At 41.8% G+C, this 27,946-nt stretch overlaps 2 long non-coding RNA genes across 3 annotated transcripts; one reads left to right on the forward strand and one right to left on the reverse strand.

The window, feature by feature from the left end:
• Positions 1-3,080: 3,080 nt before the first annotated feature.
• LOC108586979 lies at positions 3,081-23,172 on the reverse strand. The gene is made up of 3 exons (XR_001905073.3): positions 8,161-23,172; positions 6,690-7,078; positions 3,081-4,069 (listed from the first exon to the last, which is right to left on the reverse strand). It is a non-coding gene; the product is annotated as an uncharacterized LOC108586979 (long non-coding RNA).
• LOC116275689 lies at positions 8,596-27,871 on the forward strand. 2 transcript variants are annotated; one of them, XR_004184781.1, is made up of 3 exons: positions 8,596-8,683; positions 21,928-22,007; positions 27,789-27,871. It is a non-coding gene; the product is annotated as an uncharacterized LOC116275689 (long non-coding RNA). The 2 variants fall into 2 exon arrangements; XR_004184782.1 differs by lacking the exon at positions 8,596-8,683 and adding an exon at positions 21,061-21,128.
• The last annotated feature ends 75 nt before the right edge of the window (positions 27,872-27,946 follow it).

The raw sequence follows: 27,946 nt of genomic DNA on the forward strand, positions 1-27,946 counted from the left end.
ACAGTGCTGGCCTCTTCTGCTTGCCACACAGGTGGCATAGGACTTAACCTGAGCAGCCACTTAATCTGGGCAGGTTTCTCATCCCCTCACGTGCACCTTCTAAACTCACGTTGTTGCGAAGTGCCTATGAGGTAATGCATGTGTCAGTTCTTGTAACCTCTACAAGCGTGAGTGAGTATTATCAATAACTGCTACAATTTATTTATTTGTGCTTTCATTCATTTGCCCATTTATTTTTGCAATATGAAATGCCTAAGATGACATTAGATAGAGTTACCATAAATGGGTAATTTTATATTGTATACAAATATGGGCATCCCAAAGAACTGACACCGGGAAGTCAAAATGAACGTAATTACCAAATTACCATGCAAAGGTATTGATTTTCTCTTTCTGGTTTCATGTGGAGGCATTGTTGCACAACTCAGAAGTGAGAAGCCTCCTAAATGACCGATCATTCTCTACTTTCACCCGTGTAGTTCATTCTCCAAAAAGCTCATTTTGTAATTTGAAAGGTTATACTTGAAGGTGCCTTACTGAATTGTTTAGTAGGTTGAGATCCCAATTTTGGCTGCAGGATCTACAATCATTGACGAAATGAATCATTTCTCACTCCCCTGGAAGATGTCACTTGGGAAACAACTAGCTCACTTTCTCAGTCTTTTAGACTTAGGGATATCAATCTTCCCCGAGGATTAGATCAATGGGATTAATAGAAGGTGTAAGATAACAGTAATGAGATCCCTATGAGGTATAAGAGGATATATATTTGGACAGAGACATTATGCATTTTGGGTGGACAATCTGCCATTGTAGTCATGGAGAATCCCTCATCTAGTCAAATCCTCTCATTTTGTAGGTGAGGAAACGGAGTGTCAGAGAGGTGAAGTGATTTGATTTGTTTACGGCCACTTACATTTTTAAATGAATGAGCGCTTCAGTGCTAAAAACCAGCCAGGGCAGTTTGAAGAATTTTTGAGAGGATGCATTTTCAAATGTAAGTATATAAATGATGATAAATGAATAGCCAATGATTAGAGTTAACATTGATTGTAGATGCTAATTAATTGTGCTAAATACTTTATTGATAATCAACTCTCCAGAGCCCTCACGTGGAGGTACTATTAACCTTGTTTCCAGAATCAGACAGGTGCAGGGCAAGGCTTGCTGATTGAGAGGAATTAAGCAACTTGTCCAGTGTGGGCAGCTTCACTGAAGTCCAAGGCAAGATTCAAACCCAGGCCTGCTGAGCGCCTTGCCACTAAAGCCTCTGTCTTAGATCCCACTGTGACATAGTGTGCTGAGAAGTGAGCACGGCAGTCACTAGTCACCCAGGCCTGGAAAGCATGCTCAGGCGCAGTAGGTCTGTGGGAAGAGCTGCTCTGGCTGAACACTACAAGACTGTAACATATGATACCCTCCAGGAATTCTGATAATTTGACGGTGTGCTGGGCACGGTGCTAACTGCTGCTGATGCAGTTTTGAGCAAAGCAGACATTCATTCTCTTTTTGTCTTCATGGACCTTATATCACATAGTTACACATCCAATATGTATATTTCAAATAGCATTAAGAGCAGTGAAGGGACCTGCCAGGACCTGGGAGGGAGCAGAGCAGAGGGTGGACTGAATGCAGCCATCAAGAAAGATTTCCATGAGAGCATGGCGTCTGTGCAAGGGCAGTGGCAGTGGCCATCTGGGTAGGTTGGGAACTGATGAAGTAATCTGGGTCTTGGAGGTGGCAGCAGGTGCTATGACTTTAGCAGGAGCCACCGTGAATATGGGAGGGCCTGGATTTCCCTGCAGCACACGTTTATGTGCAGCACACTGGCGGGCATCCCAGGAATTCCTCGATTGTTCTGCCTCAGGAGCTTGAGGAGAGGAGCCAGGATTGGCACTGGGAGCTGAATCAGCTCCTCTGGGAATTTCCTCGGCATTCCATAAAGGAAGTCCCTAAAGAGGAGGGAAAATTGGATCACCTGCTAGTGTGGGCAGCTTTGGGACCCCGTTAAGCAGTGTAGTGGCAGAATTCCCAGAACCTGTGATTACTGTCTTATTTGGAAAAGAAGGTCTTTGCAGAAGTGATTAAATTAAGGATTCTGAGATGAGATTACCCTCCATCATCTGGGTGGCTCCTTAATTTAATGACAGGTGTCCTTATCAGAGAGAAAAGCAGGAGATTAGATGCAGAAGACGAGCAAGCAGCCTGACCCTGGAGGTGGAGATCAGAGGGATGTGACCACAAGTCAGAAGCTGGGAGAGGCAAAGAATTGGTTCTTTCCTAGTGCCTCCACAGAGAGCACAGCCCAGTCGACACATGGAGTTCTGATTCCTGGCCTCAAAACTTTGAGTGTATAAATTTCTGTTGTTTTAAGCCACCCCTTTGTGGTCATTAGTTACAGGAGCTTCTGAAAATTAATATAACTGGTGACATTTAAAAATATCCCTGTTAAGGTAGACTCAACAGCTACTATAATAAGAATATTATGCCATTACTGTATTGCATTTTGTTTTTCAATTGCACTTTGAGAGTGGGAGGCTAAGGTAATCATACCCTATAGTGTGTTCATGGTGCATTATTGCTACCTGTCATTCATTCATTCATTCATTCATCTCTTTCATCTCTATACTCCATTCTCACAGTCCCCATCCATCTTCAGTGTGTATTTAATGAATTCTTGTAAAATGAATTTTGCTTTCTGTGCATGTATTTTAATTTGCTTAAATGTTGCATTTTAAAACATTTTCTTTTTTTTTTTTTCACTCATGTTTTAAGATGTCCTCCCTGGCTGGGCACAGTGGCTCACACCTGTAATCCCAGCACTTTGGGAGGATGAGGTGGGCGGATCACCAGGTCAGGAGATCGAGACCATCCTGGCTAACATGGTGAAAACCCATCTTTACTAAAAATACAAAAAATTAGCCGGGCGTGGTGGTGGGTGCCTGTAGTCCCAGCTACTCAGGAGGTTGAAGCAGGAGAATGGCGTGAACCCAGGAGGTGGAGCTTGCAGTGAGCCGAGACTCCACCACTGCACTCCAGCCTGGGCAACAGAGCGAGACTCTGTCTCAAAAAAGAAAAAAAAAAAAAAGATGTCCTCCCAAGTGTACGTCCAACCTGTTGGTTTTAACTGCTTCATGATCCCCCACAGTCTATACAGCCCCTCTTGACAGTCCACTTTGCCTGTGATGGCCCCATGCTGCCTGCAGTGTTTTCCCAGTACACATGCTGCCGGGGTGAATGTCTGCAGGCCAGTCCCTTTATGGGTTGTAAGAATTTATTTGGGCCATAAAATCTTGGGCTGGCATTTATTAAGCACGCATTATGTGCCAGGCATGGTGTAAAGCACTTCCCACCTCTTTTAAGCATTTATTTTTCCAACTCCACTTGACATTCATGTAACTAAGGAGTGGAGACTTTTAAGACCATGGCAAAACCACCCTCAGCAAGAAATAAAACTGGGATTCAGACCAGATGTGCTTGACCCAGGAAATAAACACTGCTTTTCAAACTTTCAAACTTTAAACACGATTCTTTAAACTTCAAGTCACTGAAACTCAATATCCAGCAGATTTGTTGTTAACGATCGGATGACAATAGTTCCTTATATTTTCATATGATGTATGGTTTAAAAAGGACATATATATCATCTTATTAAATCTTCGCAGAAGAAATGGAGAGAGGAGTTACGCCGAGAAACACACAGCTGATAACGGGATTCAAACTCAAGATCGGGTCCTCTAACCCCAAGTTCCGTCATCATTTTTCACAGTGTAAAAGCAGAAAGTATGCTCACCTTTGGAGACAAGGTTGATTTTTGGATCATGAGAAGTACATAAGTATTGTTTGTGATTGACATAAGCCAACATTTCCCACATGATGGTCAGTTCACTGAGAGGCACTCTGTCTGTCAAAGACCAACAGTCCATCCCTTCAACCTCTATGTCTGAGGGGGATGAAGTCCTCCCTGGACATGCCCTCCTGTGTCTGCTCACGCTGATTTATAAGCCAGGAGAGACCTCACTGTTGTGTACATTTCTCATGGGAACGTTGGAATAAGTAGACTGGAGGCCTGGTGGAAGTAATGGCTGTACTAAACAAATTAGTTGTAGAACCAAATTTCTGGGAAAATATTTAAACTACCTAAGAGCACACACTGTTTTCAAGCATCCTCAAGCACTTCCCAAGCATCCTTTGCCATCCAAACAAATGACGGACTAATTACAAGCCATTCTTATCTATTCATTAAGCCTCATCCTCTGAAGGCTGCTACTTAACCGTATGCTGGCCTACTTCTGGCTAGTGTGTGTCCTTGAAGGAGATAAAATTGGATTTCTTTAAAGATATTTTCTAGATCCAATTTCTCACCATTCAGTGGGAAGGTCCTTCAGATAATGAGTCTGAATTGATGAGGTTTTGTGGTCACTGTGCTTTAATGTCTTATTCACGTTGCCCAGAACTCACCAATTGAAGAAATGCGAATCTGTGATGGCATTTACCCAAATTGTGCACCACTTATGGATTATTTGGAAGAACTTAAATTGTAGCCTTGATTGAGGTTTTACTTGAAAGTAAGTATAACAGGGGAAAAAGCAAGAGATGGCCAAATACTTGGAAAGGAAAATGCCCAAGTGGAATTTGAGTTTTAGGCAATTTTAGGATTCTCTCTGCTTTGTCGTTTGTCCACTAACCAAGGCTACTCCACCCGTGTCTCATGCTCAGCCAATAACTACAACCAAATCAGAAATCTCTGCTGTCCAAGGCACTCCTGAAGCTCCCTGCTCATCCCCTGCTTGTGGAACCCAGCCAGCATGAACCTCAGCCCATCACTGTGGCCCCTGTCATGTGACTTGGGACCTGAACCTGGGCCCCAGGCCTGTCTTCTCCCCATTTTCTATTATGTTTGCTACCTTTTTCCCTGCTTTTGACAAAGCAGCTCTTAATTGCCTCACTGCAAAGCTCCAAGACTCTCCAGGCTTCATACAACATTCAGGCTCCCCTGTCAGAGGGAACACTCCTATTTTGGGTTCTTGGTTAAAGCCTCGCGAGATGTGGTTAGTCCCTTCTTTACAAGGTGGGTTCTTGGAGAGTGCATCAGTTTCCTAGGGCTGCAATGACACAGTGCCATAAAGTTGGTAACTTAAAACATCAGAAATTTATTCTCCCCAGTTCTGGAGGTCCGAAGTCAGAATTCAAGGTGTTGGCAGGGCCATATTCTCCCTGAAGACTGTGATACAGGATAGTTTTTTGTTTTGTTTTGTTTGCCTCTTCCTCACTTTTCTGTGGTTGCTGGTAAACGTTGGTGTTCCTTGGCTTCATTCTCTGCCCCCATCTTCACGTGGCAGTCTCCCTTTGTGTGTCTCTTCTCTTTAATCTAGTATAACCTCATTTTAACTTAATTGATTATCACTGCAAAGACCCTGTTTCCAAATAAGGCCACATTGTGGGGTTCCAGATAGAACTAACTTTTGGAGAGGCACTATTCAACCCAACACAGAGAGACACCAATATTTATATCACATAAGATGACCACTCTGGGATACTGGTATATATATAGGATGAGAGAAGATGAAAGTTTTCATTTATCCATCCATCTATTCATCTATCCATCTATCCAATGTATATTTGCTAAACAATAATTATGGACTAAGTACAGTTTTATACCAATAAAACCAGCAATCCTAGACCCTTCTCTCAAGGTACTTATAGTTCAGAACTAGTGGTAAGCAATGAAAACAACCAAAAGTGTTTCAAGAGAAGATGGCCACAAATCAGGTGTGATATGGATTCAGGCCAGGAAGCGACCACATCCAACAAAATAAATGAGGTGAGACTTTGTGGAAGAGATGCATTTGGACCATCATCTCAAGATTTATAAGCATATGAAAAAGGGCTTAGGAGAAAGGAACTACAATGACTGAGATTTATGTAAACTTGGGTCAAAAATATCTCATTATTTTATCTGAACAAAGTTTGTTTCTTAGAAAATTTTGTGTGCAATTGGATGGTAACATTTTTCTTCACACATCAGTATTTTCGGAAGAGCAAATGTGCCTAACCACTTCTCCTATTGTCAGCCCACAGAATATAAAGGGCATGGTGTCTGCTGTTGTAAATTTCCTGGGATGAGAGATCCATCAAGTTAGTTCCATGTGTATAATAAACTACCAAGGACAAAGTTCAAGACTGAGAGTAACTTTGGGCTATAAGTGACTTACTTTCCCACAATGCATTATTAAGATGATTACACCATGTCTTGAGAATACATTGCTAAATGAGAAATTCTCTCAGAAAATGTACAGTCTTGATTTTTCAATAAAATTACACAAAAATCCAGCACAAAGAAATCTTATCCATTAGGAACTAGCAGTACAGCTTGGATGTCTAGTAATTAGAAACAGCAGTTTTTCTACAAGGCTCAAAGATATTCAGATATCCCAAATATAGCTTTCTTAAATATGTACACACACATACACATACACACTCTCTCTCTCTCACACACACACACACAGAGGAAACCTTTGGATCCGTGCCAGACTTGGTGAAAATACCCATTCTGTTCCAAGCAGAATGCTCAGGCAGGGAGTTAAAGACCTCACTGTTGGGAACGTCTTAGATGGATTATCCATGTGCGTACAGCTCAAGTTCTATTCCCCAGTCTTCTAAACAAATAAATAATTGAAGACCATTACCACTTTTTGGGCTGTCTTCACATGCTTCTTCGGCTCCCATCAAAGCCGAGCTCCATGTCAAAGGCAGCAGCCACCTTGAGCAGAGTCTCAGGGAGACGACTGATTAATTGCTTTTGCATTTTGGAAGTGCGTCCAAAGATGCTGTAAAATAGTGTTTGTTTTTGCTGTTGCCAAACCTTGTTTAGGAGGGCTCTGGAGGGTGACGATGATGTACTCAAGATGGTGAGAGAGGCAAGAGTAGCCCAGGTGTGCTTGTCAGCTCTGCTTCCTGTGAAGTTTCTAAACACAGGTATGGGAGGGGCTTGCGGGGTGGGATGAAGTGGAGATCCACACTGGTGACTCTGGTTTCAGCAACTCCCGGCCTTCTTCCGTTGGCATCGCTGGCGACTCTGCGTAAATCAAGACAACCAATTAGAGTTTCAAAAAATCCTAGATTTGCTGGCAATCAGGAGACAGAAATAGGAAACCAAGGAGAGGCTTACCCTCCTGGGCGTCGTGGGTGCCAGAGACCTTACTGAAATTCGGTAATAGATGACACGGAGCACGGACTCATTTCGTTACGGCAAATTCTGTCAACATGAGCAGGCCTCACACTGCGCTCTGCCTCTCTGCCTCTTGCTCTATCAACTCCACATGTTGCCCCAGTGGCCGTCTTTGTACTTAATAGAACTTGTCAAAACATATCTATCAGTTGTGCGGAGAGCAGACTTGGGTGGTCAGGGGGGCGCTGGCCAGGGATGGACTGCCGTTCCTGGCAGCCACACGTGTCCTCCTGCCCAGTTCTCCCCCAAATTAAGGGGGAATTGGCACATACTGTTGAGTCACTGGGTTTTTAAACTGTTCTCACACCAGCAACTGCTTTAACAGCACACTGGTGTTTATTTGAAGTCCCTGATCTCCACTTTCATGTGGATATTTGGTGGTTCTCGAAACTGTGAGAGGAACAAAATGTGTTTCCATTTGCTTTGAGGAGTTTTTAATACTTCGAATATCTTTACAGACATACACACAAATATATAAAAGTATGTGGATATACATTAGTTTATATATTTGCATATGTATATATTAAGTAGAACAGATGTACTATATATATGTGTGTACACACACAATATAGCAACACTTTATGTACAAACTGATATGGACATATTATCTACACACACATCCACACATGCGTTCGTATGTAAACGTGTGATAGTACTTATGGGCCAGACTGCATAAACACATAACCATTCCTGTCCTTGGACTCTCAATATAGCATGTCCTTCCAAGAAATTGGTCTTTGTGGTTCCCAGTGACATCTCCCTGCCAGGCGTCCGACTTTCCCTGAGCCATGTCCAAGGCCACTGGAATGCTTTGCGGCTGGCATCCAGTGGAGCCTCCCCCATCCACTGCTGGCCCAGGGGTGAGGGAAAGGAGTTTCTGGAATAGTTCAAGATAATCATTGGCCAAGGAGAAATCTGGCAACACTCACCTCAGTGCCTTCCCTTTGTGCCACTGAAAATCTTCAGGGTCCCCAGATGGGATGGCAAGGTTCATATTCATGGTGCTATTCCGTCATTTCATCTGAAACAAGTAGGCAGCACAAGGGTGTGGTGGGGCAGCTTGCTGTGTGGCAGGGAGCATGGGGGTGCAGCCTGTCAGGCCTGGCTTCTGCAATTACTAGCTGCGAGGTCTTGAACAAATCAGTTTCTTTATTGGCAAAATGAGGCTAATAATACTGTGTTATCCAGGGAGGTAATACTAGCTGAGGTAATAAACAACCCTCAAATGTCAATGGCTTAATACAAGCTTTACTTCTTGCTCATGTCATAATCCAGTGGGGGTGAGCACAGCAGGAGGTGGGACAGAACTTCTGCTTCATAGAGCTGTTTTCAGTTCTGCCTTGTGGTACGGCCTAAGTGCCCTACTGGGTCCTCTCCTCCAGCCAGCTGATATGCAAAACAAGAGGGCACGGAGAAACAGAAGATTCATTTTAGAGGACAAGACTAGGAGTGGTGTGTATCACTTTCAGCCATGTTCCAATGGCCAGAAATTAATCTCAGGGACCAACCTTTCTGCAGAGGAATCTGGGAAATTTTTTAGCTGAGTGTCAGGAGACAAATGAAAGGGGTTGTATCAGCAACAATTTGGTGGGTTGTGAGGATTGTATGAGAACACGTATTTAAAGGTTTCAGTGCTGTGCTTACAGCAGGCACTCAAGTCATTGTATCTACATTGATTATTATTATATTCAGTATTTGTCAGCCAGAAAAGAAATGTTTTGTAACATTTTAATGTCATATTTTAAGGTGATATTTACACACACACACACACACTGTGCTATACTTTATTACATTGTACTTTAATTACTATACTGTACTTACTACAATCAGGAAATACTGTTTGTTTGTTTATATTCTGCTATATTCTGGAAGTATTATAGAAGCAAAAGAAATGATACCTTCTCTCTAAAGAATCTAACTTATGAAATATGTATTCCTTGTTAGATTTTTTAAACATATATTTCATATTTCACAAGTCAGATATGAATATTCACTATATACACATGTATGTTTGTGTGTACACACACACACACACACACACACAGAGAGAGTTTATTCTTGCTTGTGATCCAGGCATTCACCAGCTACAAGGTGGCATTTCATGTTCTAGGCTTGTGGGGTGGGTCACTTCTCCTATATTTGCAATCATATGAGAATAGTTGTTGAGTCCTTCATACCCCACACTCTCTGGTTGGGATCAGAGTAATAAAGGTCAAGAAAATAGGCACAAATATTGAAGAGTGTGCAAGCTACCAGGTCTGGGCTGGAATTCTGATTCTGATATTTACTGGCCGTATGATGTTAGGTGAGCCACCTTCCTTCTCTAGCTTAGTTTTCTGGTCTGTAAAATGCAAAACAGCAGAAACAAACTTTAGGAGAATAATCTTGAGGATTAAGTGGATAATGTAAATAAAATCCTCAGCATGAAGTACAGCACATAAAAAGGCTTGACTTAAAAGTACAGGAAACAAACAAGTGAAACTTAATGATGGCTTCTGGCGTTAAGGGGTGGGGAATACGCAGACCTGCCGGGTAACTCTGACACCTTCATTTTCCATCTCCAATGACCTACTAACTCCAACATCAACAACAGAGGTTGATGTCTGGGCTGACCTCTCCCAACCTTTTTCAGGGTGGGTTCTTTTGGCACAGAATGTACATTACGCCCAATTCACAGATCCTAGGGTCTTGTAATTTAATAGACTGTGTTTTGCTTTTGGAACTAAATGGCCCCAGGTCTCTTATTCTAAATCTTAAGTGTTCCCTGATCTCCCAGACCTGCATGTACTATGTTCTCATCACTGAGAATGCAAGCTGATAAAGTAGCTTCAATTTTTTCTCTCATGGAAGAACTGTACTTTTCAGTATTCTTCATGTTTGGATTTCACGCTGCCTCCTTACTTCTCAGCCTCCTACGCTAAATTACTCTTTTTTTTTTTTTTTTTCATATGCAATGCTTTTATTTACATTATCCACAATTACTCTTAAATCTCTCTGTACCTCAGGATACCAGAGAGAACAGGTGACCATGTCTTTGTTGAAGGTAGGAATGAATATTCATTCACAGCAGCATTGTAAGATAATTTCTCTAGTGCATTTTCTTTTGGGACCATGAAAGGTGAATACATTTCTTCCATGTGGTGATTTGTTAAATACATATTTGTTCATTTCTCCTAAGTAACATCTCCTCTATCTGCTTCGTAGAGAAACGAGAACCAGATCACAGAGCAAACTGCTCTGTTACAGGAGAATGTGGCTTTGAGTTGGAAATCCTAGGTTGGAGTCAGCAGTGTGCTGCTAAGCAGCCATATGAGCTCAGGCAAGTTACACAAAGTTCCCAAGCCTCAGTTTCCTTATGTGTGCCGAGAGGACACGTGACTTCATAGTCTTTAAGGATATTTCCAGAGGTGTACTCCAGTGACCACCTGGATGCAGGTTCTGCCTTGCCTCGGGTAATCTGAGTAAGCAATGCTATGGGTGGAACCCACAAATCTGCATTTTTAACAAGCACCTAAAGTGGTTTGTCTGCATACTCTTTTCTAAAATTCCCCTTCTGCAGAAACATCGCAGGATTATAGTCCTGCAGGGTACTTGTCTTGCAAAGAAATTACTTATAGAAATAGCTTACTACTTCACAATGCATTATGAAATCTGTCAATTTTCTCTTCAAAAAGGTCATCAATATATGTTTTTGGTTAGTATTAACAGTCTCAGCTGTTAGGTCCCTTTCCATGGAAAATCTTGCCATATTTCCCCTCTGCTTTGCCTTCTCCACCTCCCCTGGATCCCATTGGTATGGCTTGCATGAACGTTCATATTCTAATGGTATAGTGACAAACTGCAACCCTTGATCAGTAAATAATTTGTTGAGCATGCAAATTAGTGCCATGTTAAACCCATTCAAGATTATCTGGTTAGAGTTATTTTTAGCTTTTATTCTAGAAAATGCTAGCCCTACATCATAACAATCATTGCAGGCAGCATTCATCCATTCTTTCACTCAATGTTATCACTGATCTACTATGTACAAATAATAGTGATCCTCACCTTGATAAGCTGGAAGGATACAATAGCAATAAAAACAACTTTGTCCCTGTTCTCAATGAGCTCTGGCTGCTGAGGAAGACAGGGATGTAAACAGGCAATGCAAAATGCATAAAATGAGCCAAGTCTGATGTGCCTGGAGAGTACAGAACCAGGCCCTTAACCATATCTCAGTAGTCTTGGAGGGTTATCCAAACGAAGTGACAACTAAGCCGAGACCTAAAGAATTAGAAAAGCAAGGCAGAGACAAAGTTGTGCTAGGTAGGTGAAAATCAAGTGTAAATGTATTTGCAGGTTGAACTTGGGCATCTTTATAATTTGTCCTTGACTGACTCTCTAGCTCTTTTTTACATATACAAGTTTTGTTTCCTGGCCTGAACTGTAGAACAACCACAGGTGTCTGCTTCCTCTTCTGTGCTCCTCAATAATCCTAGTCCAAGCTTGGGTGTCTTCCTGCTATGACTCTTGCTGAATTCACAACAGTTGTGCATTTGCAGATACACTCCTGGTATGTTCCTAGTGTGCTTTTTCACTGTACCTTTCTCTCTTCCTTTCTGTTCTCTGTGCTTCCTTCTCTACAAATACTCTCTAGCTCAGGGTCACAGACTCAAAAACCTCCCTGGGCCAGGCCAGTGATATGCATATGCCATCAATCTGGGAAGGGCTACAACACTAGGGCATGGTGGGGCCTGTGAGCATCTAGACTGCACACGCCTGCTGAAGGAATTCCAGTTCTTTGTTTTGTTTTTCTGCAACACTGAGCCACCCAAACAGAACACCGCTGTTGGATAGATCTGGCCCACCAGTCTCCCACTATGACCTCTGTCTGTGAGGTCCCTAGGGGCAAGATGATGTGTTATTTATTTTCCAGTCCCCAGGGCTTGGTGCAGAGTAGGTGTCTGGGAATTGTTTGTGGTTGAATCAAATCACTCTTTCCCAGGGGAGCTTTGGAAAACACCAGCTGTGCAAGTTCTGATCCACCCTGAATGATTCCTGGCTCAGTCAGATAAAGGTAACTTGGTACACTGATGTGTAAGAAAGAAACGAAACTCTAAAATTGCAGACAAACTTGCCTCAGAGTATTCACCTAGTAAGAGACTGAGTTGGAATTCAGACATAGCAATGCCTGACCTCAGATACCACAGTGTTCCATGTAATGTAAGAAAAAACAGAAATTGCATATTCTAACAATAAGACTTGATTTTTTTTTCTCTTCAGTTGGCCAAAATATTTGTTGAAGGCCATTTTTATCATGCCATTCTTTTGTTTAAAACTTGTCGTGTTGTTCTCAGTGCAAAGAACTGTGTGGCCCACAGGGCCCTGAAGAACCTGGCAGGACCTAGTACACACAACTCCCTCACTTGCTGATCCAACCACACCAAATGTGATGCGGCCTTCACATTTTTCTTGTTAACTCTGAATTTGCAGTTATATACCCTCTGCTGCAAATTCTTCCCTGTACAGCCCATTGTTTACATCCAACTTATTCTCCAGCTCTGAGCTTTCGAGTCTCTCCTTAAAGAAAGCAATTCCTTGCGCCTCAGGGCAAGGTATAGTCCCTCTGTCCGTGCTTTCATTATTCTCCATACTGTCCCTTTAAAGCATAATTACTGTTTGTGATTACACAATCCTGTGATTAACTATCTAGAGTGTTGCTTGGGCCGGCAGGGACAACGTCTATCTTGTCCCTGTTACAGCGCCAATGCCTAAGGCAGAGTTTGGCTCAGAACCAGGGATCAATACCTATTTGCTGAGTGGATAAATGGAGGAAGTAGGAAGTTGCCCATGACAAAGGATGCATGGGTGTCGGCCAGTTGGCCACTCTTCAGTGACCCTGCAGCTGAGTGAAGCTCATAGACAGTGCTGAAGAGGAAGAGGTTAGCATGCTGGCCTTGAAGATTTCTTCAGAGATTCTGAGTCTATGCTGTCTCTACCCAGACATTCCGAGGACACTGATGGGGTTTGTGCACTGCTTGTACCGCAGTCTGAGACCTGTACAAAGTAGGTCAGATACCATAATATAACTCGACAAGTCACTCACGAGAGGCCCGGCTGTCCCAAATAATTCAAGTCAGAGAACCAGGCTATGGCTGAATAAGCAGAGGACGAGGGTGTTTATTAAGGTGATAGAGCATAATGAACCCAGGGCAACAGAGGGATGTCTGACTCACTATTAGATCAGTTATCAAACTGCAGCAGTGTCCCTTCTTCAGAATGGAGTGACATGAGCCTGTGACATGTTAGGTCAGTCAAGGCCTGCAGTTGTGGTCCCTGGAAAACAAGCACTAAAATGGCTTTTGAAGTCTAATTTAGTGCTTGGATATATACTGGACCTTCAGGATCACCTTGCATAGAACTAATGACAAGGTGACTTTGGGACCTCCCTTCTCCCAGCTTTCTTTTAAGCATCCTGGGCTATTTCAGCCCCTCCTATTTTGAGACAAGTAGCTTCAAAAGTCAACAGAAGTTAAATACTAAATAATTTTAGTGAAACAGACAAACTTCAGTCTCACCAAAGAGGTTTTAGCAAGGGAATGACAAAACGACCTTGAGATAATGGGTTGCTCAAAAGTAAATTGATTATGATGGTTCTCCTGATTACAAACTTCTGTAGGATCACTTTTCCCAACAAGAAAACGCCCAAACCTCTAGCACAGTAATAGGTGTCTTATTCAATCTGGCACCAACCTGTCTCTTTATTTAGCTCTATCACCTTCCTCTCCAAACAACGTCTGCTGGTGTCCATTTCTGCAGAGAACACTTCCCAAACTACTGTCTTCTCACACTGCCATGGACTAGTGCATAAGCAAATGTTATAGCACTTATTAAATTATTAGCTATTTACTTTCTTGCAGGTCTGGGCCCCTCCTGAGGCTAAACAATCATCAAGGGCAGGAGCTTTACTTCAGTCTTTTTTAATAGTTTCTGACAAACAGACAATATTGCATACATATTGGGGGAGCTTATCAAGGAATAATGAATGAATGGAGGAATGAATGCAGGACTGGGAGTCAAGAGGGTCGATCCTGTGTAAAAATGTGGACTTTTCTCCAAGGGTGAAGTGAAACCACTGGATGGCTTACGAGAGAGTGATAGATTTGCTTCGGAAAGATCAATCTAGTCACAAGGGTGAGGCTTAGAGGGACCTATGCAGAAGGTCTCGGGGAAGCAGCTGTGGGAATCCACTAAAGACACAATGGTGGCCAGATGAGGGCATGAAAAGAAGTTAACAAACAAGCAAGATAATTAGGGCCACTATCAACAAGACTCTGTGAATATTTGGTCATGGATGACTTCTGGATCTCTGCCACGTATGACTGGGTAGATGGAGACAGTACTTAATAAAATGGAAAATTGTTTTAAAATACGTAAGGACTCTTTCCAGAATTACTTTGGATATGCACATTTGATCTCATAATCACATTAATATTTTATCAGTTGACTTGAGTGGCTTTTTTGGTAATCAAGGATTTGTGAGTTATATGGTTTCAGAGGATTTGCTTGTCTTTCAGTTGCCTATGGGTTTTAATTGGTTAATTTTATTTATCACAATCTGCAGTTCTTTTGGTTTTGATTAGGTCGAGGTTTGTTTTCTTTATGAGACCTTGTCAGTCTGACAATATATTTGTTTGTTTCATTCATAAAATAAAGTTGGTTACATGAAATTCTTGGAGCAACATACTGTTTTTCATATCAGAATCACATGAAGATTGTATATTTTGGGTTGCAAAGGAAAAGTCTAGGTTTTCTCACCCACATTCATAATATAATTAGAAGATTTACAATTCAGATTAAAAAACGCATAGACATAGCTATACATATTCATATACATTGTGTTATATTTGATTAGGGCTTAACCTTCCTTTGTTTATGGGAGTTTATAAAGCCTATAACATCAGCCCTGGCTCCCCCACGATGAAAGAATGTTACACCAAAATGCAGTCTATTACTTCTGCCAGGGTATTCAGTAAAAGTGAGAAAATCAATTTGAGCAGATGCATGTTTATGGAAAGTAATAAATGATATTTTTAAATGTGAAATATTCCCTCTTTATTAGGCATTTCTTTATTATGTGCTGTATTGTCATTAAATTTTATAAACATTTCATCATCACATACTTTATCCTTTGAGAAATAGAAGAAAGATGAATTTATAGTTTATCAGTGCATACATTTTAACTACTTATGTGTGCATCCCAAAATACTGTTCATTAAATCTCTATTCATTTGATCATCAAGTACTTCTCAATTCCAATCCAAAAGCATTTTATTGTCCCCAGTTCTATTCTTGACACTGGGGATACAGGGATGGGTTTGGCTCATGTTCCTGACTTGGAGGACCTCACAGTTTGGGGCGAAGACAGACATGCCGACGATGACTCGTGCTGAGTGAGTGTGGCACAGGGAAGAGAGAGGCAGCCACAGAGCAGTAAATGATTTATGCTCTCCAGAGTGGTTGAAATGAGGTATGGGAGAGACTTCTAGGAAGAGGTGGTTTCTGAACTGAAATGTCACAGGGGCGTGGGATTTTAAGATGTGCCCATAAAACTGTAAGTAGTTCCTTATTCCTGGATCGTAACATTCAAAGTAGGAGAGACAGGAGGTGATCTGGGTTAGAAGCCCCTGTGAGCCACACAATGTCCTTTAAAATATATTTTCAGGGCTCCTAATAGATAATCGTTTGAGGCAGAGTGAGGAAACCTAAAAATACAAGGTGGCTGCTGAAATATATCTCACCCTGCCTTCCTCATCCTTTTTGGCACAGAATCCCAAGATCAGATATACGATAGCATCAGAATGACATTTTGGAGTGGTTTGTTTGTGTGTTTGTTTATTAAAGGAACGTCATCTCAGGCACCACGGAGTTGCAGGAGGAAAGCAGTGCCTTCCTGCATTGATTGGTGCTGGGATTGTGAGTCAATGCCACGGTGACGGTGCCCCCTCATCGGAATACGCCCACCCTAAGCTAAGTGGGCAGCCAAAGCAGGCAGGAGCTCGTTTTCCCCTTCCAGGCTCTAGGTTTTTCTTTTCACAGAGACAATGTGATTCCAAGTGAATTGCCCAGGAAGTGAGGAAGCTGCATCTCTTTTCAGACTGTGGCCCTGAACACCCAGGTCTGAACAATGGCTTGCCTGATAGCAACAGGCTGTGGAAGACTTATTGTGCTGTCTGAATTTTGTTTCGTGCACTGCACTTTTTCTTTTCACAGAAAAGAAAAAGGATCATTCTTTCTAGAATCCAGCACATTTTTCTCTTCCACAGAGTCCCTCGGCAACCTTGAAATTTGAAGCAGTTATAAAGACAACTTTGCTTCCTAACTCTGCCCTTCCGAGGCCAAGGCATGCTTTCTCAGGGACAATGGGCTAAAAGCACCCCCAGCCATCAATTCTTCTTGTTAAAAGGAATAATGAACGCCATTTGCTGAGCATCTTTCTTGTACGTCAAATATAAAGCCAAGTTTGTTTTCCTATTTAATTAAAAATGTTCAAATTTTGAATTTTGAAATAATTTAGATGTATTGAAATTGCAAAAAGAGTGCAAAATTTCCTTATACTCTTCACCCAGCTACCCCGACTGTGAGTGTCCACAGAACAAGGTTCACAGGCAGCACATTAACATCCACATGGTCCTATTAGTTCATCTCCAGCTCTCTTTCAGATCTATCAATCTTCTTTTCTCTCTGGTCTAGGATCTGATTCAAGATCTCAGGCTGCATTTGGTTGCAAGATCCCTTATCTTTAATCTGGAACAAGACCTTCACTCTTTCCCCTTTTTTCACGATTTTGACACTTTTGAAGGGGACTGATCAGTTACTTTGTAAAGGACTGCTTAATTTGGGTTTAATGTTTCTTCATGATTAAATTCCAGCTATGCATTTCTTGAAGAAATATTATGAAAGTGATTTTGTGTCCTTCTTGATATCAAGAGCCCAGAATCACACTATGTGTCATTGCCAGTGATGTTCACTCTTGTGAAGGTCACCTAGTGTCTGCCTGGTTTATCCACTATAAAGTTAGTATTTTTTTTCCTTTGTAATCATTAAAGGTTTTATGGCACCAAACTTCGAGACTGTGAATATCCTGCTTCTTGTTATTCTTTCACCTACTCATTTTAGCAAGCATCAACGACTATTGAGTGAAACAGTTTGTACAGTGGTGTTTGCCAAACAATGATTTTAAAAAGGTTTACGTTATTTTATACATTTCTAAATTGAGATTCTACTACAAGGAAGAGCCTTCCCCTTTTCTTTCTTTACTTAACCCATAGGTCCTTATTTTGCTTAAGCAATAGAGCCCATCATGACTGCTATATATCCTGTTGTTTGAATTGTCCAAGGTGTGGCCATCGGGAGCCCTTCAAGTTGGTTTCCATGTTCTTCCAACGTTCCCCCATCTTTTCCATCTTTCCTGAGCACATCCCTACTTTCAGACACTATCAGATATTCCAGGCTCATCCTGTACTTCTCTTGCCTTAGTCATAGAATCACCCACTTCTCCAGATCAATTCCTTTTATCATAGAATGATACGTAGAAATCAAAATCTGGGTTCTAGGAATCCTCATTGTTACTCGTAGACAACACAAAGCTAGCTTTTACATGCATTGCCTTGTTTAATCTTCTCAGGAAAGAATAATTGTGACGATCTTACAGATAATGAAAATGAGAGCAATTGGCATGGATTAATTGGGGTTTCATGGCTAAAATGTGGAGGAACTAGAATTCAAACTCAAGTGCGTTGGCTTGAAGAGGAAGCCTCCTTCCTGCTGTGTGATGCTAGCTCCTGGAGGATGAGGATGGGATGGAACAAGTCAACTCTGGGAGAGCCTGCCCTCTCCAGTTGGCCCTGGATCCTCTTCCCTAGATGTTCTCCAGCTAATCTGATGTGGACCTTGAGGCTGTCTCTCTCTACAACTGCAGTTCTTATCCCTCTGAGGCCAGTGTCATCTACTTTTTGGATCCTCACCTTGGACGCTGATGCAGTCTTTGATTTGCCTACAAGTTCTCCTCTTTTCTAGTTGATTCCTGTTCAGCCATCTAGCCTTTTATTTCTCTAGGAGGCCGGCCTTGATAACTGCATGTTCATAGCATCTCACTTGTAGTTAATCAATCAATTGGTTTTGTTACTCTTTGTTTAATGTATAGCTTTTTTTTTTTCGGCTGGAATTTAAAATCTGAGAGAATAGAAACAGTGGTTGACACTTTGCTTGGCATGTAATAGGAGCTTAACCAATATTTGTCAAGTGAACCCATTAAAGGCTGAATGACTATTGACGGCTTTCCACGTCCCTCTCTAACACGGAGCTCTTACGGAGGCTTCTACCTGTTGGACAGAGTTCTCTGGTGTTCCCAGGCCCACGTGGAGGTTGACCATTTCTCTCTGCACCCCACTTGAACTGCAGAAAGATTAAGTGCTGAAAGCAATTACACTCATAAATGAAGTGGCCATCCGTAATTAATTTAGGAGGTACAGGAGCTGCGGATCAGTATTGTGATTAGGGAATGGTGTGGACGAAAGTTGACTGTGCACAGCTGGTGGTGAGGAATAGAGCTGAGGCTGGTGAGTGTATTGGAGCCTAGAAGAAAGAGAGAGTAAGGGCTTGTGAACTAGAGAGGGGGTGCAAAGAAGGTGCCGGCTGGGAGACATTGGAGAGTAAGAAGCCCAGAGGGAAGGTCTGGTCTCCCAATGAAGAAAGAAGCTCTGCTGTTGAAATACTCATTCAAAGTTCTCCACTGGCTGAGCTCAATTTCCTGAAATGTCACCAACTTACATCAGGCTTGACTGCAACCTTGGAGACTGACTGAGTCTGGACTCACAGAGGGGTATTTGTGAAGTCCGTTGTGTAGGAAGATGAGGGAAAGTTGAGGTTGGAAGTCAAGGCCAGAGTCCATCATAATCTGGGATATCAGAGGTGGTTGATCATCTGGAATTCTGCTTGCCAAAGAGTTTCATTTATGGACACTGAGAGAAGGCTCTTGTGCCTCCCCAGGCTCCGAGGAAATTCTTTCCCTTTCTCTGTGTCTTCTCAACAGAAGAATGGCAATTCCTCTATCATCAGCAGGGATTCCCTTCTGCTTTAACTGCTTAATTGCTTAAATAAGGCTAATTGCTTAATTGGATTAATCCCTTCTTCCCCCAGGGGGTATCAGCAGTGGACAAGCTGTCCACCCACTGGGGAGAGGCTTTACTGCAGCAATATCTGAGTAGGGCTGTGGCCTTCTGGTCTCTGCTATGTGTAACCTCTGGAGGGAGATAAGAATCTCTGCAGATTAGCAGGGCTTCAGGAGAAGATTAGTTGATGGGCCTTTGGAGGAAGCTTCTGGGGCAAGGCTACGTAACTGCACTCCAGGATGAAAGCTAAGATTCCAAGTCCAATGCAACTTATCCTCAGTCTCCCCACAGCATACCAAGCGATTGATGTCACATCCAAACCCAGCACCAGAGGGCCAGTGCATGGACAAAAAGAGCAGCGCCGTGAATAGAAATGGTGCTACCAAAGCTGACCTGACTCCCAGCCTTGGCTTCCCTTCCTCTCCTTACAAAGTTGGCTTCACAAATCCTCCCTGTGAGTCCAGCCCCCATCAGTCCCCAAGGGTGCAGTCAATCTTGATGTAAATTGGAGACATTTCAGAAAATAGGCTCAGCCAGTGGACAGCTTTGGGTGAACATTCCAGCAGCAGAGCTTCTTTCTTCATTGGGAGACCAACCCTCACCCTCTAGGCTTCCTTGCTCTTACCATAGATCCCTGTCGCATCCTACAAGCCTGAATCCAGGCTCTGGTCACTGTCTCGATGTGTCTTGAAATGTGGAATAATTAAAATCCATGAGGGTAGGGCCTGTGTCTTTCTGTTCATGGCTTTGTCCCCAGAGCCACACCCAGGGTCTGGCATATAGCAGGGGCTTAATCAATTTTTAGAGAATGAGTAAATGGAAGGCCTCCTATCTTTATGGCTGACAGATACACACTGTGTGACTCAGGATGGCAAAACAGGGGGGTGAGTTTTGGTTCACAACTAGGAGGGTTGGTTTAACAGCCAGTTATGGAGTCACAGATAGTATCTCCATCCCTGGGGGACTTCAGGCAGACTGTAGGCACAGCAATAAGGGAACGAGAACTCTACAGAGTTGACCAGATGGACCTTGCAATCTATACAGTTCTAAGGTGTTAGCAAAGGCATAATAGTGGGTGCACAGAGCTTGGAGTTGTACAACTGGGTGTGTACATTTCAATTTATTTATTTATTTATTATTTATTTATTTATTGAGACAGGGTCTCACCCTGTGACCCAGGCTAGAGTGCAGTGGTGCAATCACAGCCGACTGCTGTCTCCACCTCCCAGGCTCAAGCAGTCCTGCGATCTCAGTCTCCTAAGTGGCTGGGGCCACAAACATGTGCCACCATTACCAGCTAACTTTAAATTTTTTTTTTGTAGAGATGGGATCTCCCTACGTTGCCCAAGATGGTCTTGAACTTCTGGTCTCAAGTGAACCTCCCACTTTAGCCTCCTAAAGTGCTGGGATTACCGGTGTGAGCCACCACGTCGGGCCTAATTTTCATTCCTAATGTTATCATTTTCCAGCTTTGCAATTGGAGCAAGTCACTTACCCTTTCTGGGCTTTCACTGCCTCTGCTGTTCAAGGGGGCCCAGAAAGCCTAATTCAGAGAGTGAATGTAAGGATTAAAGGGGCTAAGGATATAAAGTGCAGGGCATAGTAAGTGTTCCAGAAATGTTAATCTCATCACTCTTCCCCTTTACCTGTGAAACAGTGGAATGACCAGAGACCACGGCTGAGAGAATGGTGTCTACTTGATCGATTTCTACTCTGCACTTTGCATTTGGGAGGTTTTCCCCAAGGTCTGTTTTCCACAGGGTCCCAGCAGGATGACCACTGTCCTTCCTTGTCACACACAAATACATGCACACAAATACATCGATTCAGACTGGGGATGTTTTTCTCATTTTGATCTTAAAAACGACATGAAAATCCATCATTTGAATTATTTTTCTTACATGTGAGGCCGAGGGGAGAAAGTTATTTGTACCTAGTCAGAGGGGATGGCTTGACACGAGGCTTCCTGGAGCCCATTTCCATGGCCTCCACCAGGATACTGTGTGATTCGGGATCAGCTGGTCTCCAACACTGAATGAGAGCAAAGCCAACCCGGGCCTCCTCCCAGTGGGTGGGGAGTGTTTGTGAGCATTGAGAATAGATGTGCAGATTTCTGCTAAAAGGCGCTAGAGGCCTCCTGGCATGGCGTTCACACTTACCTGTTCCTGGACTATTTTTAGGATGTTCTGATGCCGGAGGCCCTGTAAAAGTGTTACTTTTTTGACAGTGAATTTTGCATTTCAGCACATAAAAATTTCAAAGGAGAAAAAAAACCTGGCTTTTAACTTTTCTCCCTTTGCAACTTTTCTAGTCTTTACTGTAATTTCCTGGGAATCATATGTATGTCAGCAAAAAGGGATTGTTTGGGAGTCTGGGGTCAGACAGCATTAAACATTACCACCAGTTGACCCTAAGGGCAGGGGACAAACATGGCTAGTCTAGAGGAGATTTCTCAGCCCCCAGGGCTTCATGTTCTGCAGGGCTCAATTCAGCCAGAGCACTTGGCAGTATCAGTTGCCCCGTACTAATCCACTTCTGTTTCAGATGATTTGGGAAAAGACACTGTAAAGTCACCGACACATTTTGTGCTGTGATTCTTCAACTGAACAATATTAAAGACACAGGTATGTGTTAACTCTATAAGGATTCTTAAGCAAAAAAAAAAAAAAAAAGGTATTTCATTTCAAATCAGGCCTCGGAGGCTGCAGAAAAGTAAAGATTTTCTAGCTTATGCCTAAAGTCACTCCTAATATTAGATAAACAACAGATTTTTATAGTACATTTTGAGCACCTTTTATGTGCCAGGAATCATTCAAATCACTTACTATGCTTTTTAATAATTATTTTAGAGGGGCCAGTTGAAGTTCATGATGAGAAGGGGACTGAATTAGTTGGCCAGGAAAAGAATCATGGAAAAGGGTAAAGCAGGATTCAAACCAAGGGCTCCAAAGCCCAGGTTATCATGGTTTTCACTACTACAAAATGACTTTCATTTAAAACAACTCAAAAAAACCTTCACGTCCTCTGTTATGGTCAAATGAGGGTTTGAGACATTCGTATTAGGCTGTGACTGAGCATGACCCCAGCTGAGAAGCAGGTAATTGAGCCATGCTGGAGTTCATCAGGTTAGAGGGGTCTAGAAGCCCATGGCACCACTAGGAGCTCCATGACACAGAAACACAAAGATTGCCTCACAGTGACGGGCAACTGAAATACATTCAGGAGTTCACTCTTGGACTGGAAGAGAAGGACAACAAGTTTTAAGGCAAAGAGATATGGGTCAAATGCATTTTGCACATTTGCTAGATGAGTGACTTTGGAAAGCCTAACAAAATCCATCAGGTTCACTATCTTGTCACAGCTACCTCAACATTGTTGCAAGAACTAAAGTAAGTTTGGACATTTGCTCAAGAGGAAGCACCAAATTTTGATCCCCTCCGTGCCCATTTTTCTTGATGTCTCAGCTGTAACTGCCAAGTCCATTCTTTACTCTTCCTTATTCTGGGACTATCCCATTGGCCCAGGTGGGTGACTGAAGGTTGATGAAACACCAAATATTTACTTTAGCCATGCACAGCCAAGCAACATTATTGGAATTGCTATGCAAATAACTCAATGTTTTCATTTTTTTTTTGTTTCCTTTTTCTTTTTATAGTATATATTTAAGATGTACAACATGATGTTTAATACACACAACACAGTGATTACTTCAGTCAAGCAAATTAACATACCCATTATCTTATATAGTCTCCTTTCCCTTCCCTTCCTTGTCCCTTTCTTTCTTTTCCTTCCTTCCTTCCTCTTTCCCTCCCTTCCTCCCTCCCTCCCTCCCTCATTCCCTCCCTCCTTTCTTTCTCTTTCTTTCTTTCTTTCTTTCTTTCTTTCTTTTCTTTCTTTCTTTCTTTCTTTCTTTCTTTCTTTCTTTCTTTCTTTCTTTTCTTTCTTTCTTTCTTTTCTTTCCTTCCTTCCTTCCTTCCTTCCTTCCTTCCTTCCTTCCTTCCTTCCTTCCTTCTTTCTTTCTTTCTCTCCTTCTCTTTCTCTCTTTCTTTCCCTTCCTCACTCCCTCCCTCCCTCTCTCTTTTTCTCTTCTTTCTTTCTTTCATTTAAAATCTGCTCTTTTGGGAAATTTCCAGTATACAATAAGATATTATTAACTCTAGTCTTCATGTTGTACATTAGATCTCCAGGTTTATTTATTCCTATAAAGCTGCAACTTTGTACTCTTTGACCTATATTTTCTGCCTCCTCACCACCCCTGGTAACTGCCTTTCTATGTACTCCATTTAATTATTTTTAGATTCCACATGCAAGTGACATCATACAGTGTTTCTCTTTCTGCGTCTGGCTTATTTCACTTGGCATAGTGTCCTCCAGGTTCATCCATGTTGTTGCAAATGGCAGGATCGCCCCCTTTTTAAAATATACGTACATACACACACGCATATACACACACATATAAACACATATATACACAATGGAATATTGTATATATGTTCCATATATTAACTTATATATATATCACAATTTCTATATCCATTCATATTTTAATGGGGATTTGCTACATCATATGGTAGTTCTATTTATTTTATTTAGGAACCTCTACACTATTTTCCACAGTGGCTGCACTAATATACATTCCTACCCATTGTCCAAGGATTCCCTTCTCTCCACACCCTCACTGTCACTTGTTTGTCTTTTTGATAATGACCATCCTGACAGGTGTGACGTGATGTTTCACTGTGGTTTTAATTTGCATTTCCATGATGATAGTGATTCTGAGCACCTTTTCATCTATCTGTTGGCCATTTCTGTGCCTTCTTTGGAGAAATGTCTATTCAGGTCCTTTGCCCATTTTTAAAATTAGGTTATTTTTAAATAAATAATTGATTTGTGTGAGTTCCTTATATATTTATGTTATTAACCCCTTATTAGATATATGGTTCATAAGTATTTTCTACCAACCCATAGGTTGTCTTTTTATTTGGTTAATTTTTTTTTTTCTGTGCAGAAGCTTTTTGGTTTGATGTAATACCACTTGATTACTTTGCTTTCTATTTTTCACTGGCTGAACTGGTGTTCAAGTTTGAACTTCTTTGTTTCTTCCTTGAAAATTAGATTTAAAATTCCAGCTCCTACCAATGAGCTTTAACTTACGGAAATGATCGATTTTAATAGTAAAAAACTGTATAGTCCTCACTTAAGCTATAAACAGGGTAGATGCCATTATTATCTTCATTTAATGATGACTAAACTGAGATGTATAGACTCAAAGGAATTGACCCCAAAGCCACATGACTATAATTAAGTAACATCTTTTGAACTCAAGTCCAGTGCTACTTTCTAAGATCCACTTTTGAACAACAAAATACTAAGAGATCAACATTTTATGGATGTGTTGATTCTGAACAGACTCTAGCTTTATGACAGACACATTTTTTAATGTGTTTCTCTATTGTTGCTCAACATGAATTAGCCTACAGGTCACAGTTAGTTCATAATGACTTTAACAGCCAAGTTGGTGGCCTCAGAGGACCTGAGCCAAGGCGGGTGGAAGTTGATCGTTTAACCAGCTCTCCAGCAATTTTAAGCCATGTAAGTCAGAGTGGGGAATATATCACCCTGCTCTTGGGGCAGTTGGACATTCAGTAAATCAGCTCAACTTGTTCATTTCTCTTTGTTCTGTTCTTACGAGTTTTTAAAAATAATAGTCAACATTTTTACTTTAAAACAGACCGTGCTCTGGCCAGGCTCGGTGGCTCATGCCTATAATCCCAGCACTTTGGGAGGCCGAGGTGAGCGGATCACGAGGTCAGGAGATCCAGACCATCCTGGCTAACACGATGAAACCCCGTCTCTACTAAAAATACAAAAAAATTAGCTGGGCACAGTGGCGGGCGCCTGTAGTCCCAGCTACTCAGGAGGCCGAGGCAGGAGAATGGCATGAACCCAGGAGGCGGAGGTAGCAGTGAGCCGAGATCGCGCCACTACACTCTAGCCTGGGTGACAGAGCGAGACTCCATCTTAAAAAACAAACAAACAAACAAACAAACAAAAAAAAACAAAAAAACAACCAGACCGTGCTCCAACCATGGAACTTGGGTCTTTCTGAAAAATCTAGACTCTCCAATTCAATGAAGGCAAAACTGTATGTGCCCAAAGGATATCATGAAGACTGTTTGACCTTGAGAAAGTTACTGGACTCTAAGTCCAGTTTAAGTTTATCGCTTGGGTCTTGAGGGAGGGGCCTGAAATTTAGGTGTGAGTTTATGCTTATTAAAACTCGGGACTCTCAAGGCCCACTATGCTGCAGCACTGGAAATAAAATGAGAAATGATATCGTGTTAACAAGGCCTACTCCTGGCCAGGCATGGTGGCTTACACCTGTAATACCAACACTTTGGAAAGTTGAGGCAGGTGGATCACCTGAGGTCGAGACCAGCCTGGCCAACATGGTGAAACCCTATCTCTACTAAAAATTCAAAAATTAGCTGAGTGTAGTGATGCATGCCTCTAATCCCAGTACTTGGGAGGCTGAGGCAGGAGAATAGCTTAAACCTGTGAGGTGGAGGTTGCAGTGGGCTGAGATTGTGCCACTGCACTGCAGCCTGGGCAATAAGAGTGAAACTTTGTCCGCAAAAAAAAAAAAGCCTACTGAACACAGGGACAGTGCAATGACTGAACTATTAAATCATGAGTACCAAGGAACACAGCAAGCAGCAACAAGAATTTTCTGTTTCCTCCTACCAACTTATTTAAGTTAACCTTCTCAAGTAAGAGCACCCAATAAAGTGATCTTATTAATGTTTCAAAAATATTTTTAAATGGCATTTATAGATTGTGTTGATGATTTACTTTGCCATTTAAATGAAGAAAGGGCATTTCTGTTATGACATTGTATAGGTGGTGATTCTCATGTGAAATGAAAATATTCTACTTCTAGATCACACCCTTCTTTATGGAAATGTTTAGAGTCTTTCAATAAAGTTTGGCCAAAATGGATTGAGAATTATTACTCCTTTTAGACAAATAATGTACTTAACTATAGTATAAATAAAAATGGGATACCCATAATTAAATACCCAACTGAAGTGCCAATCACTTAAGCATTTTATTTTATTTTATTTTTTGAGACAGGGTCTGACTCTGTCTCCCAGGCTGGATTTCAGTGTCACCATCATGACTCACCACAACCTCTGCCTCTTGGGCTTTAAAGATTTCCTACCTCAGCCTCCCAAGCAGCTGGTACCACGCCACTATGCCAGGCTAAATTTTTTGGTATTTTTTGTAGAGATGGGATTTGGCTATGTTGCCCAGCCTGCTGTCGAACTCCTGGGCTCAAGTAATCCTCCTGCCTCAGCCTCTCAAAGTGCTGGGATTACAGGTGTGAGCCACTGCACCCAGCTTAAGCATTTTATTTTTAATGCGCATGTCTTTGCAACAATATAAATATTAGTTAAACTCATATGCACATGTGTTCTCTTCTCTTAATACTAATTTTCATTTTCCTGTACTTTTTAAATTTGTGCCCCAAATATTTATTAAGCATCTACTATGTTGCAAGACGTGGGCCGGGCATTAGGTTTAAATTCACATGCATACTTATTCCAAGTATATACTTTTATTATCTACATTAATTAGTTTATGTCATTTGTAAGAATTTGACTGTATTTCTACAGCATTCATATGTTGCATTTATTAATGTTGCCTGATAGTCACTGAGATCTGTCTAAATAATTCTATTGTTAGAAATTTAAGATTTTTCTCTAAATTATACACCTATTGTCGTACTCATTGAATTTAAACATTTCTGATGATAGCGGGAGAAACCCTTGTTTGGTGGGTCTTTTCAAAACATCCATTTTATTCAACAAACATTCCCTGAGCAGTAACATGCCTTGTACTCAGTTTGGTGCAGGGAGACAGGAAGGGACAACTGGCAGGAGGCAGGAGACATGTCAATCAGTCACACAAGTACATGTAAAATCCAAGGTCCTGAGGGCCTACAAGGGCCATCCATGGTGCAATGGAGCCGAGAAAACGTGTTTCTGAGAAAGCGAATTAAGGGAAAGTTGTGGTATTAGATGCTGGATCCTACTTCTTTGACTTAACTTTAGAAGAATGAAATGGGGAAACTAGTAATGAAAAACACCATTTTTAGGTCTCAGATGGTCATTGTCTAACCCTCCGCCTGCCTGTAAATGTAGATGATGCATGGTGCAAATGATTTCTTTTTTTAAGCATTCATTGTATTATTTTTAAGCATTCATTGTACTTCAAAGCACAATTTGGCTAGATACTTTATTGGTTGAGTTAACACAATAAATACCATAAGTCCAGTAATTACTTAATTGTCTCCTCCATTATCAAGAAAGAAATGAATCATAAACCTTTTATTACTTTACCAGTGGACTACAGGAAGGATTAACCTCCCAGAGAGGCATTTTTCATCTTTACCTAGTGCCGGCTCCTGCCCTGCCCTCATCCTACCGTCCTGGGCTTCCTGCTTAATGCTCTGCGGTGGTCTCCGTTAGGATCAGGATGTCTTGAACTTATCAGCAAGGTT

This window comes from Papio anubis, chromosome 7 (assembly GCF_008728515.1).
Source record: "Papio anubis isolate 15944 chromosome 7, Panubis1.0, whole genome shotgun sequence".
Lineage (NCBI taxonomy): Eukaryota > Metazoa > Chordata > Mammalia > Primates > Cercopithecidae > Papio > Papio anubis.